At 44.1% G+C, this 16,215-nt stretch overlaps 1 protein-coding gene across 6 annotated transcripts in view; it reads left to right on the top strand.

Moving 5' to 3' along the window:
• The window catches only part of ZNF385C (zinc finger protein 385C), a 168,942-nt gene that overhangs the window by 76,691 nt on the left and 76,036 nt on the right, over positions 1 to 16,215 (top strand). The window lies entirely within an intron of this gene.

The following is a 16,215-nucleotide window of genomic DNA, read 5'->3' as shown; positions in this document are numbered from 1 at the left end:
ATAAGAAAGTTCGAAATCCAATTCTGGGGGTATGTCAAATGTTTGCCCTTGAACTTCCCCTCAAATCTCCCAGTTCTTTCCTCTCAAACCCCCCCCCCATTAACTGAGCCATTGCATCAGTGTCACACCCCCACATGTCATCCCTGTTTGAGTCATCCCAGCCAATCAGAAATCACGTAGGCATCAGAGCACCAAACCACTGATGGCAAACAAAGTTGTAGCGCTGCCTGATCCTGCTGCCAAGGGAGGGAGGCCAGTACTCTCTGTCTTGCAATGCTGTGCTACAACAACTTTTTAAGCTGCAGTTTGGCTCCATAAAACAGAACCCATGCGACTGGTTGTCTCAGCGTTTGGGATGTGTGTGCTCTTCCAGGGCAACTGACCTCATGAACACTCTCACTCACCTTCAGAGGGATCCATGAAAAATTGCCAAAAGGAGATCCCTCTTCATCTCAGTCATCAGAAGCCTGAAAGCATGCCTGGCGTAAAGCATGCCTTACATTTAAAGCACGCCCCGCCCCCAATAGTCCTGGGAGCTGTAGTTTGTTAAGGGTGCTGGGAATTGTAGCTCTGTGGAGGGTAGACTGTGGTTCCCAGGATTTGGGGGCGCATGGGGGGGGAATGTGCTTTAAACATACGGTGTGTGTGTAGCCAACGTCTGTAATCCTTTTCGACATGCATGGATCTTTCCTTTTTCGACATATTTGTTGCTGTTGTTCAGGCATCCCCAAATTTGACCCGCCAAATGTTTTGGGACTACAGTTCCCATCATCCCTGACCACTGGTCCTGTTAACTAGGGATGATGAGAGTAGTAGTCCCAAAACAGCTGGAGGGCTGAGTTTGGGGATGCCTGCTGTCGTTACTGCTGCTGCTGCTGTTGCTGTTCTGGTTGTTTGCATATAGCGCCCCAATGCGACTATATCCTTAAAAATAAACTAAAATGCAATGCCCTTGGTGCCAAAGCTATCTATGGGGATCAGTACAACAGTATGAGATTAAAATCCTATCAAGAACAGCACACAAGTTCCCATCCCTTCTAGAAGAGAAAACAACACCTCTTCTTTCCAGGGGTCCCCAGATATCAGTTGGGCTTACTAGTCAAGCGCCTGTTTGTCCTTGTGGCCATTCAAGGTAAAGGAAGGGGCTTCTCTTGTTTGTTCCAGAGTTTAGAGCAGGTAAGAAAGATAATAGAATCATAGAATTGTAGAGTTGGAGGGACCCCAGGGGTCATCTAGTCCAACCCCTGCAATATGCAGCTGTCCCGTATAGGGTTTGAACCTGCAACCTTAGTGTTATCAGCACCATGCTCTAACACGATGAGCTACTCTTTCTTTTTCTTTCTTCTTCCTTTTTGTTTGGGAGTAGATCTATACACCCAAAAACAATTTCCCTGACTGCTGCTTCCCCCAATGTTTAGAGGATCAAAAGTGAGAATTGTGTAGTGCCCAAAGCATTAGGAGGAAAAATGAATATTTAGTTCTGTTCGCCAACTTTGAACTTTTTGTTTTCCTTTTTCATCATTGGTAGCAGTCGTCTAATTTCCATGATGATAAATAAAACATGAGGTGAAATACATTAAGTAAGTTAAATATGCATTAAGGGTCTGGATGTAAAGGAGTTTAACTCAGCTACATAAACCAACAGCAAATTATAGCCTGGTCCACTTTTAGAACCAGGCATTGATGCTCATCCCATACAAGCTGCCCAACAGATGACTGACTGTCCAGTGACATTTTTGCAGATTCTTCATTGGGGCTGCATTTAATTCCTCTCAGCTTTTCATTGATTCAGTATCCTGATACCAGTTAAGTTCGAAGGTAGCGAGACACATCCTGACACTGGGGTATCTAAACCAGCTTTATCCAACCTGGTGCACTGCAGCCAGACTCTTGCTTTTTTCTAACCTTCTACCAGCTGCTGCACAAGTTAGAGCAGAGTTTTCCAAACATTTCACATTGGTGACACACTTTTTAGACGTGCATCATTTCGTGACACGGTGATTCAATTTTACTAGCAAGCTGGAGGTTGAACTAACCCCTTTCCAGTACCAGGAGGAGTGCGGGGAGCATTCGCACAACACACTTGCACACCGCAGCTGACACACAGTTTGGAAAGCTCTGAGTTTGAGGAAGCTCTACCTTCCTCCCAAGCCCACTGTCAGATATAGTAGGAATCTCTCCAGATTTTTCTTGTCCTGTTTAATAACCACCGCTTCTGCCCCTTCGCTTATCAAAGAACTTGAGGATGAGGAAGAGTCTTGTCCAGTTTGCATGGAGGTGCAGCGAAGTTTAGAAACTGCAGGTGCTTCTTCTACTCTTTCTTCTTCTTGTTGTTGTTTAGTCGTTTAGTCGTGTCTGACTCTTCGTGACCCCGTGGACCAGAGCACGCCAGGCACTCCTGTCTTCCACAGCCTCCCGCAGTTTGGTCAGGCTCATGTTTGTAGCTTCAAGAACACTGTCCAACCATCTTGTCCTCTGTCGTCCCCTTCTCCTTGTGCCCTCCATCTTTCCCAGCATCAGGGTCTTTTCCAGGGAGTCTTCTCTTCTCATGAGGTGGCCAAAGTATTGGAGCCTCAGCTTCAGGATCTGTCCTTCCAGTGAGCACTCAGGGCTGATTTCCTTCAGAATGGAGCGGTTTGATCTTCTTGCCGTCCATGGGACTCTCAAGAGTCTCCTCCAGCACCATAATTCAAAAGCATCAATTCTTTGGCGATCAGCCTTCTTTATGGTCCAGCTCTCACTTCCATACATCACTACTGGGAAAACCATAGCTTTAACTATACGGACCTTTGTTGGCTCTTTCTTAATCTTTTGCAAATCTCTGCAAAGAACAAGACACTGCCTGTTTGGAGTTGCTTCTTCTCTTTTCTAAACTGCAGTGCAAAGAGGGGCTGATGCTGGGGCTTCTTGCCAAAGGGTTCTCTGTGGCATGATGGCAAGTGGAATTGTGGGCATCTGTTTCTCCCCCTTCCCTGGAGGGAAAAGATATCCAGTGGGCCGCAAACAATATTATACCATTTCAGTATGTTATAAATGCTTCTGTATGTGAAGGGATAATTACTGTTGTTGTTTTTAATTTCAATGTATGAAACAATTGGTAATTTAAAGCAGTAACAAAAATCAACAAAAATTAAATTAAGACAAAAATGAAACCAACCTATTGCAGTACAGTGGTACCTCGGGTTAAGTACTTAATTCGTTCCGGAGGTCCGTTCTTAACCTGAAAATGTTCTTAACCTGAAGCACCACTTTAGCTAATGGGGCCTCCTGCTGCTGCTGCTGCCGCGCCACCGGAGCCCGATTTCTGTTCTTATCCTGAAGCAAAGTTCTTAACCTGAAGCACTATTTCTGGGTTAGCGGAGTGTGTAACCTGAAGCGTATGTAACCTGAAGCGTATGTAACCCGAGGTACCACTGTATTTTAAATCAATCTTCAATATGTTTAACCCTTCTTTTAGTATTCCAGCTCTGCTCCCAAATTAGGATCAGCAAGGAATTGAGAAGAGCCCTCACTTTAGCTTAAAAATTTGGGTCCAAAATTCTGGAATGGTGGCAGTTCTTTTATTTTCTGCAAATGTTTAGGGGTACTCTCATTTTCCTATTCATTTGAAATACTGCCCTTCAGTGAGGCCAAACTTAGATTCACAAAATGTTTAGGGGTATGCGTCCCCCCTCACCCCCTCACCCCGAAAAAACACACTGAATGGTGGTATTCACTTTCTAGCAAGTACTTTGCTAGGGCTTGTGTAATGTAGGAAAAGATTCCATGCGAAAAGGAATTTTTGGAGTGTAGTTAAGCTCATTGTTTCTTTTAAAATGCTACAGCAGTTTAGAACTGTATTTAACATGCTAACAGACTCAGATGCCATCAGACTTTGCTGCATGCTTGACAAGCAAGTGAACAGCCTCTGAAACTTGGAGAAGGGCAAACGCCGTGGGAAGCAGCTGATCCATTCAACTGCAAGCAGATTTATCCTCAAATATCTGTGTGGTGCAGCTGACTAGCACAGAATCTCTGGGGGGCAAATGAATATATGCATTGGAGGGATTTTGGGGTGGGAGGATCACGGATAAATTGAAGTAGGTGATGTGTGTGAAATCTTTGTGTCATAGGGGTGTGATTCTTTTGGTTTTTGTGTGTGCTGAGAAATGTAAGAATTGCATTGCTGAGTCAAACTGAGACAGTGGCGTAGCGTGGGTTGTCAGCACCCGGGGCAAGGCAAGTAATTTGTGCCCCCTAACCAGTGGATTTGCGCCCCCTAACCCGTGAATTTGCACCCCCTAACCCTAACCCCCAGATGTTGCGCCCAGTGCGGCTGGCCCCCCCCTGCACCCCCCACGCTACGCCACTGAACTGAGATCCGTCGGGTTCTCTTCTCTGTCTCTGCGGTGACCCACTGACACTTGGGTAGTCACAAACAGGACCTGGCAGATCACCATTCCCTGTTGTTTGTCCATTAATACCTTGTAATCAGAGAACCCTGTCTCAGGAGATTTCACCCATTCCTATGATATTGCTGCATTCACATGCAACATTAAACTGTGGTTTAGCACCATGTGCACAAGCCCGAGCAAAGACTCAGGCCCACCACCCCGCCCCTTGTCCTCCTCCTGCATGACCAGAAGGAGGACTACTTTGCCAGTGTTCACTTTCGCAGAATCTCAACGTGTCCTCTCCTATCAAGCAAGCATCTTTCTATCTGAATTGGCAGTAGGAGTTTCCCGATAACATGATGACATCTGGAGAATGAGTGTGTTTTGTATTGCATTTAACATATTACGACATTTGTATTATTATTTTTTTGTAAGTGTTTAGGTTAATGTCAGAATGGAATGTGCTTCTCCCCCACCCACCCCTCTCTCTCTCACACACATGGATGCTTGGTAATGTTAAATGAATGTGTAATGTGACAGTACTATGTGGCTTGTGGCTTAGGGTCCTCATATTTGCGGGACTGTCTCTCCTAGTATGCCCCGCAGAGGACCTTAAGGTCCATGAATAACCATAGTTTAGAGGTCCTGGGCCCTAAGGAAGTCAGACTATCCTCCACCAGGGCCTTTTCAGTGATGGCTCCGACTTGGTGGAATGCCCTTCAGGATTTAACCTCCTTCCGTCGGGCCTGTAAGACAGAGCTATTCCGCCTGGCCTTTAATCTGAATTCAGCCTGGTCTTTTATTTCCCTTCTCTTCCCTCCCCTTCCCCTTTTATGAAGATTACCCGCTCTGAGACCCCACAGCTAATTCTCACCTGACCTCCTCGCTGGCCCAAGTAGGACTAATTCAGCCAGCTAGCCCTGGTGATTATCTAATGCTTATTAGATGGATTTCCCCTAAATTGATTTCTGAACTTTGAATTTTATTGTTATTCATGTTTTTATACTATATTTTATGCTGCTTTTACAATTACCGTAAGTGTTTTAAATTTGTTGTTAGCCGCCCTGAGCCCGGTTTTTGAACTGGGAAGGGCGGGGTATAAATAAAAATTTATTATTATTATTTTTTATTAGTGTATCTACCCCTGGATGTAAGGGATATGAGTTTACCAATGTGATGATGTCATATGCTTCATCCACAAAACATAACAGGGAGATGCATGAGCATGCACACGAAGGAGATTGGCAGCAGCCACACAAGTCCAAATAAACTCCTTCCCAAGAGGAGTGGCTAGCAAAAGTATGGGACATTGCACTGTTAGGACATTGGACATTCCTGCATTGCAGGGGGTTGGACTAGATGACCCTTGGGGTCCCTACCACATCTACAATTCTATGATTCTGTAACCTCTAACATGTTCTTAGACCTCCACTGTTGTGCTTCAAAATATTCAGGGTGGGTGAACCCCACAGTATATATCATTGCCTTTCCTTATATACTGTACTTCATATCCATGACTAGTTTTTGGTTTCTGTTTACCCATAGGGAATAACTTGTTATATTTTATGAATATAAAATATAATTTAGCTTGTAAGCTCCTTGGATGCATTGATAGCATTAACAGTAACGAAAGCTGCAATAGAACATGGCCATCCCCAAATGGCTTACACAACCAGGTTAGAAAAACAGAACTCCTAGCTTTGAATAGTTTAATTTCAGATAGGGTTTATTGCTGTCATTCCCCAGAGTTAAGTTTCCTCAGGTATATTTGGGTCATCAGAGGCTCTTGAGTGTTACCGTTTTCTTATTTTTACAAATTGTTCATCCATTAACAAGGGCATTTATGTTCACAGTAGGATTAAATAATCCTCCCAGTTTATGAAGTGAGTATATTTTATTCATGCTGTGCCAGCGTGAGGATTTTGTGGGCCAAAGAGTAGTAGACATGCCTAAAGGAAAGTGCTGAAGGAATAGACCCAAATTCTGACTTCCTTGGGGTCTCAGTTTCTGCCCCTCCCCTGTTCACCTTCTGGAACAGTTGATAGGATAAAGATTTTTGCAGTGCCAGATGTTCAGATGAAAATGTGTTTTCAGTTTGTCTCTACCTTGCTAACACATGGTAGGCCCAGGCTGATCAGGGTGAAGTAGAACGATCTGGGCTTTTATTCCCCCCTCCACCTCAGTGCACAATCCAAGTGGATATTTGGAGAGATCTTTAAAGATAGAAATTGCCATAGCCATTGGCTAACCCTGAGCAGCGGAGACTTATGGGTAAAGTACAAAGCTGTCGTTTCTCATTCAGCCTCAAAGACTGAGCTGTTTTATATGCCCAGATTGGAAGTCATGTGCAATATACAATCTGGTGATCTGCTCAAGCCCTGCTCTCTTCTTGTCACTTTTTCTCAGGCTGTAAAAAATGAAGGGGATGGTAGACCTTGATAGAAAGTGAAGAGGGGGCTATGGGGAAGAGGTGGAAAAAATGGATAAGAGGAGTGGCTTTTTCACAATTATTTTGTGCAAGCAGACAATAAGAGACGCGCACACACAAAGAAATTGAGGAGCACGTCATTAAAACCATTAAAACCACCAGCAAAATATTATTTAAATACCATCCAGGGAGGTGATTGGACCTTTGGACACCAATGCATAGAAAGTGCACTAAAGGAGGAAAATGAGATTGCAGAACAGCTAAATAAATTATTTGCATCTATCTTTATATTGGAAGATAGAGGGCAGATCCCTGTTCCTGACCTAAGTTTCTCAGGAAGATAGTCTGAGGAACCAAGGCAGTAGTGGTGGCAAGAGGCTAAGGTTGCATGCACTCTATATATTTTAAAAAAAATTCCCTCATTCCACCCCAGGATTCCCGGGAACTGTGCTTTACTCCGCACAGAGCTACAATTCCTAGCACCTTTAACAAACTACAGTTCTCAGGATTCTTGGGTGTGTGTGGGTGTGTGCTTTAAAAGTATGGTATATATGCAGTCAAAGTTCTATACCTTACAGACAGATTAAAAACTCTCAGATCCCTGGGTCCAGATGGCATTCACCCAAGAGTTCTTAACGAACTCAAATGTGAAATTGCTGATCTTCTAACAAAGTATGAAACTTGTCCCTGCTCAGCCTTCATACACAAGGGCTGGAAATTAACCGATGTGGCACCCTTTGAGGGGTGGGATCTGGGAAATTACAGAGCTCAATGTCTGTTCCAGGAAAACTGGTGGAAAGCGTTATTAAAGATAGAATTACCCTAATTGTAGAAGAACAAGTTTTTCTGAAGCAGAACCAGCATGGCTTTTGGAAGGGTACGTCCTGACTCACTAATGTAGTGGAAGGCTTTGAGAGTGCCAACAAGCATATAGATAGAGGTGACTTAGACTTTCAACAACCTTTGAATAAAATCCTCACCAAAGGCCTTATAAACTTAGCAGTCATGGGACAGATCGCCTTATACTGTAGATGGCGACTGGTTATAGAACAGGAAGCAGAGAGTGGGGGCCCCTCCAGAGTGGGGTTTTTTTTTAAAGAGATGTTGTTTTTGTTTAGTCGTTTAGTCGTGTCCGACTCTTCGTGACCCCATGGACCAGAGCATGCCAGGCACTCCTGTCTTCCACTGCCTCCCGCCGTTTGGTCAAACTCATGCTGGTAGCTTCGAGAACACTGTCCAACCATCTCGTCCTCTGTCGTCCCCTTCTCCTTGTGCCCTCCATCTTTCCCAACATCAGGGTCTTTTCCAGGGAGTCTTCTCTTCTCATGAGGTGGCCAAAGTATTGGAGCCTCAGCTTCACGATCTGTCCTTCCAGTGAGCACTCAGGGCTGATTTCCTTCAGAATGGATAGGTTTGATCTTCTTGCAGTCCATGGGACTCTCAAGAGTCTCCTCCAGCACCATAATTCAAAAGCATCAATTCTTCGGCGATCAGCCTTCTTTATGGTCCAGCTCTCACTTCCATACATCACTACTGGGAAGACCATAGCTTTAACTATACGGACCTTTGTTGGCAAGGTGATATCTCTGCTTTTTAAAGAGTACATTCTACAAAATGCCATTGATGCAATCATTATAATATGCATCAATAATTGTGTGCTTCTGGTAGATTTATACTTGACTCTCCACCCATCATTCTACTTCATTAGTTGTTCCATGGCGCTTCCCCGATGCTATCATATTATTGCTGTCTGGAGTATGATATATGCTCTATAGTGCAACAAAAGCAGGACAACCTCCCCACCCCCTTAGAACATCTGTGATATTAAAAGTTATAGGAATTCAGCAGGCCATTATGGGACATGGACTGACTGGAAATAGTACTGAAAGCTTATAATCACCCTAATACTATCATGAGCACAAATAATCAGAAACCTACAATAAAAAGGACATCTGGATAGCCCTAGCAATAAATGGACAGTTCTCCCAATTGAGGAATGCAGAAAGTAGAGTCTCCCAAGGACCGTACTGGGATCTGTGCTTTTTAACTAGTTCATAAATTACCTGGACTCACAGATAAACAATGAAGTAGCAAAGTTTGCTTTTAGTACCATCTTGAACAAAGATGGTTAATACAGAAAGGGATTGTGAGGAGCTCCAGACTGGTTGAATGGGCAGTAAAATGACAAATGCAATTCAGTGTAAACAAGAGTACAGTGATATATTGGGGCAAAAATGCTCATTTCTGAACTGGCAGTGACTGACCGGGAACGTCATAGTAGAAAGCTTGATGAAGATATTGAGCCAACGTGCAGCAGCTGTGACAAAGGTGAATTCAATGTTAGGGGTCATTAGGAAAGGGATTGAAATTAAAACTGCCAATATCACAATGCCATTATACAAATCCATGGTGAGACCATTCTTGGAATACTTTGGGTAGCTCTGGTCTCTATGCCTCAAAAAAAGGATATCGTGGAGCTGGAAAAGCTTCAGAAAAAGGCAACCCAAGTAATCAAAGGGCTGCAGCAACTCTACTGTTTCGGAAGGTTACAACATCTGGGGCTTTTTCTTTAGAAGAAATGCAAGTAATAATGGCCCATGATAACTGTGTGTATAAGGTTATATATGGCTTGGAGAAAACAAATAAGGAGAAGTGTTTCCCCCTCTCTCTTGTACTAGAACCCGGGGCCATCTGTGAATATGAATGTTGAAAGATTCAGGACAGACGAAGAAATTTTCCACAGAGTGCGTAGTTAAACTGGGAGTGACCTAGCTAAGCCTGGCAGGGCAGCTTACCGTATTTTTCACTCTATAAGACGTACCAGACCACAAGACGCACCTAGTTTTTGGAGGAGGAAAACAAGAAAAAAAATATTCTGAATCTCAGAAGCCAGAACAGCAGGAGGGATCGTTGTGCAGTGAAAGCAGCAATCCCTCTTGCTGTTCTGTCTTCTGGGATAGCTGTGCAGCCTGCATTCGCTCCATAAGATGCACACACATTTCCCCTTACTTTTTAGGAGGGAAAAAGTGAGTCTTATAGAGCAAAAAATACGGTACTCTATGGCATTAACCCCTTCATGCATTAATTAGAATTAAGCATGTTGGTTTTATGAGGCTGGTTATCCCATGCCATCAGCCCCAGCTATTTTGGCTAGGAATGATGGTAGTTGTAAGCTAGCAATGTCTGGAGGATATTGTATATTGGGATAGAGCACTGCAGCTAAGAGAGAATGGCTTGTCTATGGCAATCAGATATGTTCGTGGCAGGGGTGAGGTTTGAATCGGGAACATTTTGGTTCATGGTTCAGTTTCTGAGCCACCATGCTACAGCAGCTTTCTAGCAGGGATGGTGTTGGGGAGACTTGAGAGATAATGTGAATCCTTCCTATAAATAGTTTCTTTCTTTCTGCATATGTGCTGGAAAACTGTGGTTAGAATGTCAGCCTTCAAGCAGCTATTCATCACCTTTTAAACCTTAAGTGATTTGTGAAGGGTAAATGATGGATGGGTGGTGATTGGATACAACTCCTCAGAACGGACGTAAGGAAAGAAAAGCTCGTGTGTAACATCTGGAGAGGGAATGCTAGTGGACAGGGAAACCTTACACATGAGTGTCACTTTATTTCAGAATATTGTGGCATAAAGTATCCTTCATGAGATAACCAAAGGAGCAAATAAGTCCATTAGACACACTCTGGAAGGACTCCGGAAAGAGTGAGTATGGAGAGGATTGGGAATATGCTCTCATTCCACAAAACAAAACAAATAAACTTGCAGAAAGTGATGGAGGGTATGGAATTCAGCTTCCTGAGAATCCCACCTTAGTTATTTACTTTTAAGTAAAAAATTCAGGCTGCAAAGAAAATGGGGTCGTGGCTGCTGAAATTTCAGCCAAAGAGCTGACTTGAGTAAAACAGAGCTTTCCAAAACTGTGTGTTGCAACACTTTAATGTGTCGGCTTCATTGTGGAGTTGTGATCATGCGAGTGCTCCCTGAGACCCTCCCGGTGCTGGAACAGGGTTAGTTTCACCTCTGGTTTGCTAGTAAAACTGAATTACCGTGTCGCGAAATGATGCATGTCTAAAAAGTGTGAAACCAACATGAAACTTTGGAAAGCTCTGGAGTAAGATTTCCATTAGTTTGGAGTGGCGCCTCTGTCCTTTGCACAGACATCTACTCTTGATTAGCAACCCGGAATAAATTGTGCAAATACCATGTAAATATGATAACGTTGCTTAATTTATATGGGTTGCAGAATTCACTTTTCTTGCCTTGCAATTTATTTGTTTTAGCATAACGAGTGCATACTACTTGATCCTGAAAAGGGACTGACGCAGGGGAGCCAAACAGATTGAAGTAGGGGAGAATACTTCCAGAACTGGGGATGTCTTGTTAGAAAGCACAGAGATGCAAGTGGTAGATGAAAACAAAACAGATCACCCTTGTGGAATTGATAGCGTGGTCCCTTAAGGTGTTTCGGTTAACTCATTCCCCCATCTCTGTAGGTCAGGCCATCAAACACAGGTGAGCTCTCTGTGACACGCAGACAGCAACATCTAAAAATAGGAGAATAGCGCCTGGCTTCAAAAACAGTCAGAAGCTGCCAGGCAAGCCATGATCTGCCAGTTTGTCGTGAGCATACATGCTAAGGAATTGGTGTGTAGCTGCTTCAGATGTGTACATGCTTAAGAGGGGAAATCTTGTGTACATGCTTAAGAGGGGAAATCTTGTTTTGGGCAAAACTCCACATTGCCTGGCATCCTGCCTTTAACTGTAGCAGTCCATGATGGTCCAGAGGAAAGGACGGAAGAAAACCAATTGGACGCAGCCGAGGTACCAGATTTCAGTGTGGAATTTTTTTAAAAACCACAGATTATAGATGTTGTTGTTGTTGTTGTTGTTGTTGTTGTTGTTGTTTAGTCGTTTAGTCGTGTCCGACTCTTCGTGACCCCATGGACCAGAGCACGCCAGGCACTTCTGTCCTCCACTGCCTCCCGCAGTTTGATCAAACTCATGCTAGTAGCTTCGAGAACACTGTCCAACCATCTCGCCCTCTGTCGTCCCCTTCTCCTTGGGCCCTCCATCTTTCCCAACATCAGGGTCTTTTCCAGGGAGTCTTCTCTTCTCATGAGGTGGCCAAAGTATTGGAGCCTCAGCTTCAGGATCTGTCCTTCCAGTGAGCACTCAGGGCTGATTTCCTTATAGATAGCGGATGTATTCCACTTAATAAAGAACATAACAAAAACTGCTTTTTGTTAGGGAGAACAGTTCTCTTTCACACCCACACATTCATTTCCCCCTAGGATCATGAGGACTAGATCCCTCTCTTTGAAGGGGGGGGGGGAAAGAACACTGTCATCAGTTTGCTTAGGAATCTATTAAGAATCTACAGACCATAGAGAAGTGCTTTGGGGGAGCAGCCTACTCCTTGCCTAGCTAATGGAATGGAAATCGGTTATCATCCCGAGCGGTTTCCATGCCAACCTGTTCAGCAGAGCAGATACCATTGAAATGCGATGGATTAAAAAGCCCCTTGCTTAACTGACCCTTGATACCTGTTAAGGGCTAGTGTGATTATAATGAGTGCTAATTACACACACTTAGATCAGAGCCGTTTGTCTTGCTGTGTGGATATGAAGGCGGCATCTCAACTTGGTTTCTTATAGAGGAGAGGGCCTTGAGCTTGTTTGTGTACGGATCAGGTTTTGTAGCTGTTAACCTGGATTAAATTATTACTTGCTCTCTGCACCAGTGTTACCCTGAAAGGCTCTAGTTGCCTCTACGCTTGCACATACCTGAGTGGAGTTCTGTTTATGGATGCTTATTACTATTTTATCATTTGTATAGCGTTGTCACTGTGTGAAATGCAGCCAGAGCTCATCTCACGGCCTTTGGGGTGGAAGGACACTGCCTCCATATTAATGGCACACACGTGGAGTTGAGGAACAGGCAAGCTCCCTGCTTTCTTCCCAAGAAATGCACACAAAAATACTAGGAAATGCATTTAGGAAGGGGATAAGTTCAACAAATTTGATCAGCATGATAGCAAATTATATGGTGAGGGAAGGAGTCTTAAAAAATAAGAGGGCAGAAATGTCCATCTTACTTTATAATTGGGGTGTGCCTATTACCATTAACAGTGTTTTGAATATAGAGCAAATCCCTAAGGAGTAGTTATGCTTGTTGCAACAAAAACAGCCAAGAGCACTGTGGCTGTTCAGTTGCTTCCACACCAGCCCTTTTCTCTGAAACGACTGTCCTTTGTTAACTCACTTTTTACAGAGCATCCAGACAACATTGTCAAGCTGTTGCAGTCCAGTATTTTTTGTTGCAGTCCGGAGTTCTCCTCCTGCTTCCCGCCCAGCCACCCCACGTTCATGATTACTTAACAGTTGTGTTGTACATAATAAAACAAAATTGTGACACCAGCCGTCTAGTGTGGAAAGGACAGCACTATTGTGGCTATTGAACACTTCTTGATTCAGCCTGTTTCTCCTTCTTGACAAACACAGCTGGTTCCAGGTGAGCACTGCTGGGGAAATTAGGGGTTTTATTCATAAAATCATATAATTGCAAAGTTGGAAGGGACCGTGGGTCATCTAGTCCAACCCCCTGCAGTGCAGGATTTCTTTGCCCAAGATGGGGCTCGAACCCACAACCCTGAGATTAAGAGTCTCATGCTCTACTGCAGAGCTTTCCAAACTTTTCATGTTAGGTAAAGGGACCCCTGACCATTAGGTCAGTCGTGGCCGACTCTGGGGTTGCGGTGCTCATCTCGCTTTATTGGCTGAGGGAGCCGGCATACAGCTTCCGGGTCATGTGGCCAGCATGACTAAGCCGCTTCTGGCAAACCAGAGCAGTGCACGGAAACACCGTTTACTTTCCCACTGGAGCGGTACCTATTTATCTACTTGCACTTTGACGTGCTTTCAAACTGCTAGGTTGGCAGGAGCTGGGACCGAGCAACGGGAGCTCACCCCGTCGCGGGGATTCGCACCGCCGACCTTCTGATCGGCAAGTCCTAGGCTCTGTGGTTTAACCCACAGCACCACCGTGACACGCTTTTTAGACATGCAATCATTTCGCGACCCAGTAATTCAGTTTTACTAGCAAACCGGAGGTTAAACTAACCCCTTTCCAGCCCCAGGAGGAGCATTCTTGCAACACACCTACCTGCTGCAGCCAGCACATTAACATGTCGTGACATACAGTTTGGAAAACTCTCCTCTGCTGACTGAGCTGTCAGCAGCTGAAACTGACATTAGGGCAAAAATGTCAGTTTCTGCTGCCACAGAGGGCAGTTTCCTCATTGTTTGTTCGTTTATAAATAGCAATCGTACTATTTCGTTATAAGTGACGGAAATAAAAGAATTTGAGGAAACCAGGAAAGTCTCTCCCCACCCTCAACTGCAGGAACAGAAAATTACCAATTTAAAGGGCAAAACCTGGACACTATTCAAGGGGCAAGTGAGCAGATGGTCATCACAAATCCGCCAGCCGTGTTCATCTGGAAGCAATAAAATGGGCTATACCTACGAGGATAGAACTTCTGATTATTGTTGCAGGGATGCTGAATCAAACTTGTGGGTGAACCAAGAAGGGTTCTAGCCACAGGGAAAAGCATTGCTGGAATGTGACCACTATTAAGCGCTTGTGTGGAACCCTCCGTTTCAATTCTGCTTCCAGAGACTTGTGGGAAAGCAATAAAGAGCCATACTATGGAAGCAACCAAAGAACGATTTATTGTCAAACAAACTTTTGTGGGCTGGAGTCTGCTTCATCAGATACACAGGGTGTTATTCTCAGTTTGGCAGATATATACATAAGTGTGTGTGTGTATTAATATAATATTAATATGATACTATTATATATAATATTAATATTACAATATATTATATTATAACTGTTCAATGGTGGGAGGTTGTGAACTCTTTTTCCTTGGAGGTTTTTAAGCAGATGGTGGACATCTGCCATGGATGCTTTAGTTGAGATTCCTGCATTGCAGGGGGTTGGACTAGATGACCCTTGCGGTCCCTTCCAGCTCTATGATTCTGTGGGTGTGGGGGGGATGTGTGTGGAGGGGGCGTTATTGGTTTTTTTCTGTTCTTATTATGACTATTTATTTTGTGCTTTTTGCCTTGTACTTTTATGCTGAGACCTGCGGATGAAGGGCAGGATGCAAATTTAATAAATAGTAATAATAAATAAGGGACGCGGGTGGCGCTGTGGGTTAAACCACAGAGCCTAGGACTTGCTGATCAGAAGGTCAGCGGTTCGAATCCCCACGACGGGGTGAGCTCCCATTGCTCCTGCCAACCTAGCAGTTCAAAATCACGTGAAAGTGCAAGTAGATAAATAGGTGCGGCTCCAGCGGGAAGGTAAACAGTGTTTCCGTGCGCTGCTCTGGTTCGCCAGAAGCAGCTTAGCCATGCTGGCCACATGACCTGGAAGCTGTACGCTGGCTCCCTCAGCCAATAAAGTGAGATGAGCGCCGCAACCCCAGAGTTGGCCACAACTGGATCTAATGGTCAGGGTTCTCTTTACCTTTACCTTTATAATAAATAAGAATACATACAGGTCGTACCTTGGTTTTCAAACAGCTTAATTCTCAAACGTTATGGCACCCGAACCCCGCAAACCAATCAGAAGCCAGGCTTTGGTTTCTGAACGTTTTGGAAGTTGAACAGACTTCCGGAACGGATTCCATTCGACTTCCAAGGTATGACTGTGTATGGAGAGTGTGAGTTCTGAAACAGTAGCATCAAAAGAAAAAGAAGAGACACAGTAGGTCTGTGACATTTTTACAAATGTATACAAGTTAACCACAGGGACCATTCACAACAGCAGAAGCTGGTGATAAATCGTAGCCTTGATATGCTAGTTTTACAACTGTAGTGGGGGGGGGGGAGTCCATCGTGCCAATTAATAATAGAAAGCAAAATATAGATGTTCTCACTGAGCTAGAGACTGGTCGTGCCTGACTTCTTGCAGGTTGCCTCTGTCTTAACAGCACAGGTAATTCATTCATAGCCAAGGAATGTTTGCCTTTCAGCAACCTGCTCTGCATCCACATCCGTTAGCTGGTTGGGCGGCTGCCTGATTAGGGGAAGGGGACACTGGATGGACCAGTGGCTTTCATCTGATAACAGAGAAGTCAATGCTTCTATTTAAAAAGAAAGCCCCCCACCCCAATCTGAGAGCAGAGCCTTCTTTGCTTATGCTCATATGTATTTTAAATCTAAGAAGATATTACTTTCCTTTCCTTGACTTTTTAAACAGCTAAGGAAAAAGGAAAAGTGTGTGTGTGTGTGTGTGTGTGTGTGTGTTTCCTATCAAACACTGCATTTTTGTTCAGTAGGTTTTGCACTTCCCAGCACTTAAGATTTCAAGCTGTTAAGAATTCCCTTAGCATTTT

The sequence above is a fragment of the Podarcis vaucheri genome, assembly GCF_965113315.1.
Source record: "Podarcis vaucheri genome assembly, chromosome: 13".
Taxonomy (NCBI): Eukaryota; Metazoa; Chordata; class Lepidosauria; order Squamata; family Lacertidae; genus Podarcis; species Podarcis vaucheri.
The sequence above is the reverse complement of the archived record's forward strand: the minus strand, read 5'-3'. Positions and strand labels throughout refer to the sequence as shown.